The 6000-nt window shown below is 45.4% G+C and overlaps 1 pseudogene; it reads right to left on the bottom strand.

Annotated features, from left to right (window-relative positions):
* Positions 1 to 6000, bottom strand: part of LOC137537227 (uncharacterized) — a 141870-nt pseudogene that overhangs the window by 63477 nt on the left and 72393 nt on the right.

The following is a 6000-nucleotide window of genomic DNA, read 5'->3' as shown; positions in this document are numbered from 1 at the left end:
GCCCACTTTTTGGTTATGGGGATAAAAAGTATCCTATATGTTATTCCAGGTGATGTACTGTGTGTGGGACAAATTCCATTCACATCCGATCAGCCAGTTTTGTGTGACCGAGTAACAAATATCCAAACTTTCACATTTATAATCTTAGAAAGATTTTTTGTTGCCTGCAGGTGGCTTAAAAGGCCATTTATTGATACGATATGAAAATATCACCAAGGAGAAAACTTAGGAAATAAGTGAATTGGATTGGGCCCTGAATTGTTGGAGTAGAATGTTGGCATTTGTCACTTAGGGGTGTCCTCACTTTTGTTGCCAGCGGTTTAGACATTAAAGAAAACCTATACTGAAACAAAGTTCCCCTGGGGGGTACTCCCCTCAGTAGGGGGAAGCCTCTGGACCCTATTGAGGCTTCCCCCATCCTCCTGTGTCCCACGGCGGTCTCGCTGCAGCCCACGGAACGCACAGGCGACAATTTGTCGGCCTGTGCAATATTTACCTTTTCTGGCTCTAGCGGGGGCGCTGTTGCGGCTCTGATGAAAATAGGTGGAAACAGCCGATCTCCGTCTGGTCCGCTCTACTGCACAGGCGAGACTTGCGCTTGCGCAGTAGATCGGCCCGACGGAGATTGGCTATTTTCACCTATCTCCGTCAGAAGAGCAGATACTGTGCCTGCGCTGGAGCCCGGAAGGTAAATATTTACATCGCCGCCGCTCCGGGAGGATTTTTGCCGCCGCCGTGGGACCGAGGAGGACGGGGGAAGCCTCAATAGGATCCGGAAGCTTCCCCCACCCGAGGTGAGTACCCTTTAGGGGACGTTTTTTCATTACAGTTTTTCTTTAATGGCTGTGTGTTATGTTGGTGGGAAAGCAAATTTACACCATTATACAAGCTGTACACTGACTGTTTTACATTGTATCAAAGGGGCAGATTCATGAAATTGTGGTAATATTACCGCACATACTGAGAGGAAGATGATCTGTACTGTGCCCAGCGGGGACATATCTGTTACTCAGTTTAATAAGCCTTTTCAATATTTAATATTTATCACTTACCAATCCTCATCTCTGCAATAATGTCTTCCTCCTTAGATGTCCTCATCATGTCCCCCTCCTCCATAGATTGCTGATCACTCCTCACATATGTCTCTTCTTCTTCCTCTTTACTTGTCCCCATCATGTCACCCTCCTCCACAGACTGCTGATCACTCGTCACATATGTCTCTTCTTCTTCCTCTTTACTTGTCCTCATCATGTCTCCCTCCTCCACAGACTGCTGATCACTCCTCACATATGTCTCTTCTTCTTCCTCTTTACATGTCCCCATCACGCCCCCCTCCTCCATAGACTGCTGATCACTCCTCACATACGTCTCTTCTTCTTCCTCTTTACTTGTCCTCATCATGTCTCCTTCCTCCACAGACTGCTGATCACTCCTCACATACGACTCTTCTTCCTCTTTACATGTCCTCATCATGTCACCCTCCTCCATAGATTGCTGATCACGCCTCACATACGTAGTATCTTCTTCCTCTTTACTTGTCCCCATCATGTCACCCTCCCCCATAGACTGCTGATCACTCCTCACATACGTCTCTTCTTCTTCCTCTTTATTTGTCCCCATCATGTCACCCTCCTCCATAGACTGCTGATCACTCCTCACATACGTCTCTTCTTCTTCCTCTTTATTTGTCCCCATCATGTCACCCTCCTCCATAGACTGCTGATCACTCCTCACATACATCTCTTCTTCTTCCTCTTTAACCACAGCACTTACATGTATCAGTTCTCCACCCTAATCACACAAAATAAGAAGCACTTTATAATGTGACCACAGATAACAGCATAGACAACAGGAAACAATGTCACATAGTTTGGAGTCTCTAATGACACTCAGTTTCACCTACCTGATAATAGTGGGGGGTGGGGGTATCTTCCTTTAGACAATCCCGGGAATAAAGAGGACCTGTACATCTCTCTGGTGGGTTTCCATTTTTGGATTTATCTGTAGGAAACACACACAATGACTGAATACTATGGGATCAATTCACTAATTGTTTCCACATTGAAAAGTAAATATTACAGACTAGTGAGGTAAATTATTGGCTTGTGCGGTAATTACTTCAAAAAAAGTCAATCCACTAATATAAGAGCATTCGGCAAAATAAATAAAATGTTGGGTATTTTTAAGATCTGGTTGGACCTGTCAATAACTAGAAATCAGCATGTGGTAAAATTGACAGACTAGGAAGAAAGCCAATAGGAAGAGCCACCTGGTCCTGCTACTCACCTCATTTGATCAGATGCACTGCCTGGTGGGTTATGAGATAGAAAAAAAAATAGAACAGCAGGAGACATTTACAGAGGCTTCCCTGTATCCCATTAGACATGCAGATCTATATACTGGTACACAGAAGAGGCCCTTTAGTGGCATGCATACACATCTAAAGGGATGCAGGAAGCCCTTTACTCTCTAGTAAGCTGTCACACAGGAATGGGTTATGCAGACACTTGTAGGAGAGAACCTCAGCTTGCTGCAGAGACCTCCTCCACAGCTGTGAGACTTCTGCATTACAGAGCAGGTCATACTGAACTGAAGCAACATTTCCCAGTAAATTACCTATTACCGCATGTGTGACAATCTTACTGCACTTGGAAAACAAAGTCTACAATACAGAATGCGGTATTGCCCCAACCTTTTTTTTTTCTTGCCAATCAGCCCTTAGTGAATTGAGGTCATTTTCTGTCTGTATTTATCTGATGAGGGGATCTAGGAGGACCCCAATCACTGCTTTCTCCAGTACAAAAAATGAAGAATCTCCTCTTACCCGGTGATGTGAGGGGCAGCCGATTCTCCAGCATGGTGTCCTTGTAGAGGTCCTGGTGTCCTTCTATATACTGCCAATCCTACATGGAGAAATAGATGGTGACATCCTGACATCTCATAGGAACCTGACACACACAATAATACAGTCACCACCCAGACACACCCCTTGCTGTTACTGGATAATGTCCTATAATTCCCAGCACCGCTCACCTCTCCTGTCAGCAGCTCCATCATCTTCCTGGTGATTTCCAGAATCTTCTTCTTGTTGTGTCCCTCAGATATTAGTAAGTGAGGTGGGGGCACCGTGATGGTCACATGATCAGGTGACTTCACTGGAGGAAAACTCTGTATGAATAGACCAACACTAATGTAACACTAACAATCTCCCAGAATCCTCCTCACCTCTCTGGTCAGGTGTGTTTTATTAATAGAGATAAGAGCGATGTCATGTGACCTCCCAGAATTTTCCTCACCTCTCCAGTCAGCAGACAGACGATCTCCAGGGTGAGGTTGAATATCCTCTCGGTCAAGTGACTCTGGTCCTCCTCCATCTTCAGTGATGTGGTCATGTGATCCGTAAAGGATGCTGCTGCCTTTAGATAGATAATAAGGGGAGGATAATCTAGGTTATACTGTCAGTGGTGAAACTACCGATACAGGATCCCCCTCCCCTTCAGTACTCCCCATTGCTGTCACTTGTGGGTGGTGGGACCATGCAGAGTATTGCAGGAAAGCATAATAAGCTGGTTTATAGCTACCTGTGCACTATACTCACAGCATGCTGCAGTCCTGTCCTCCCTCTGCCTCCTCTCCAGCTGGCCGCCTCTCCTCACATCCCCCTCCCACTGTTACCATTCCTGTGATGTTACAGCAGTGCTGGTAGAGGTAGATGGATGAGGATATGAGGAGAGGCAGAGACTGAGGCTAATGGGAGCAGAGGACTGGAGGACACTGTGACAGCTGGCTATAAACCAATGTAATCCTTCCTATTACTACTCTGCATGGAGGTGGGGGAAGGGAGCAATACTGGAGTGTGGGCATGGCTATACTGGGGGAGAAATGGCATTACTGGGGTTGGGGACATTACATACTGGAGGATAATGGCAATGCTGGGGGACACAGGGAGGACATGGCTATACTGGGGGAGAAATGGCATTACTGGGGTGGGGGACATTACATACTGGAGGATAATGGCAATGCTGGGGACACGGAGGACATGGCTATACTGGGGGAGAAATGGCTTTACTGGGGTGGGGACATTGCATACTGGGGGATAATGGCAATGCTGGCGGACACAGGGAGACATGGCTATACTGGGGGAGAAATGGCATTACTGGGGTGGGGGACATTACATACTGGAGGATAATGGCAATGCTGGGGGACACAGGGAGGACATGGCTATACTGGGGGATAAATTGCATTACTGGGGTGGGGACATTACATACTGGAGGATAATGGTAATGCTGGGGACACAGGGAGGACATGGCTATACTGGGAAAGAAATGGCATTACTGGTGTGGGGGACATTACATACTGGAGGATAATGGCAATGCTGGGGGACACAGGGAGGACATGGCTATACTGGGAAAGAAATGGCATTACTGGTGTGGGGGACATTACATACTGGAGGATAATGGTAATGCTGGGGACACAGGGAGGACATGGCTATACTGGGAAAGAAATGGCATTACTGGTGTGGGGGACATTACATACTGGAGGATAATGGTAATGCTGGGGACACAGGGAGGACATGGCTATACTGGGAAAGAAATGGCATTACTGGTGTGGGGGACATTACATACTGGAGGATAATGGCAGTGCTGGGGACACAGGGAGGACATGGCTATACTGGGAAAGAAATGGCATTACTGGGGTGGGGGACATTACATACTGGAGGATAATGGCAATGCTGGGGACACAGGGGGGGTCATGGCTATACTGGGGGAGAAATGGCATTATTGGGGTGGGGAATTGATAAATTTGTCCAATTGCTCAACCGCAGCATAAATTGAAAACACTAGTGAGTTGCCCAGTCAGCACCCGGGCCCTGAAAAGGTGCAGGAAACATACATAAAATCAGAAACAACCGAGTCTAGATCTGGATTTAAAGGCTATAAAAGCTCACATTATTATTGCATCACAGTATAAAAGCAGAATGTTTCGGCACACAGGCCTTTGTGAAGTGCATGAAGGAACTGAAGCGAGAGGGATATGGAGGCTGCCATATTTATTTCCTGTTACACAATACCAGTTGCCTGGCATCCTGCTGATCCTCTGCCTCTAATACTTTTAGCCCCAGACACTGAACAAGCATGCAGCAGATCAGGTGTTTCTGACATTATAGTCAGAATCTGCAGCCAAATAGATCAGCAGGGCTGCCGGGCAACTGGTATTGCTTAACAGGAAATAAATATGGCAGCACCCATATTTTTCTCACTACAAGTGGTCCTTTAAAGAAAAACATTTATTTGTTACACCTGATACAAATCCTGCAATAAATCTGCATTATGCCAACTTCCTGCTATCATGGAAGCAGACATATTGATAACATTCTGTGTTTACAAATTAGCTGCTCTGCCGTGCAGAGAAGATTCCTGAGCTGACACAGCTGAGAGATCAAATTACAACTTGTGATAAGTCACAGATGAGAGGGAGTTAGTAGACAGGCTAAACTCTCTTAATACATACAGGGTGCATTTCTCTGTGTTTTCCTCCTGTCCTGTGTAAGAGTTCAGGTCCACTATAAATGAAATCTGCACTAGGAGCAGCGGCTGGATAGTGTACTGGATACAGGAAACAGAAGGATCGGACCAGCACCATAGAGGTTACATCATTCATTTACATAGATAGGATAGAGAGTGTGCTGGGGTAACACAAATAGCACAACACAAGAGAAAGTACCCTGTATAGCTCCACACTGACCGGAGCAATACATCCAAAATATCTATTATCAAATTACAATCCAACCCAATTATAAGTAATGAAAAAAAATCACCAAAAGGTGAAATGAGTGGAGTCCTAAATCAGTAATCAAAATTAAAAATCACAGGTCCTCCTCATCCAAAGTGTTAAATATGCAATGTAAACAAATCACACGTGATATACAGGATCTTCTCAAAAAATTAGCATATTGTGATAAAGATCATTATTTTCTGTAATGTACTGATAAACATTAGA

Source organism: Hyperolius riggenbachi, chromosome 10 (assembly GCF_040937935.1).
Source record: "Hyperolius riggenbachi isolate aHypRig1 chromosome 10, aHypRig1.pri, whole genome shotgun sequence".
NCBI classification, from domain to species: domain Eukaryota; kingdom Metazoa; phylum Chordata; class Amphibia; order Anura; family Hyperoliidae; genus Hyperolius; species Hyperolius riggenbachi.
The sequence above is the reverse complement of the archived record's forward strand: the minus strand, read 5'-3'. Positions and strand labels throughout refer to the sequence as shown.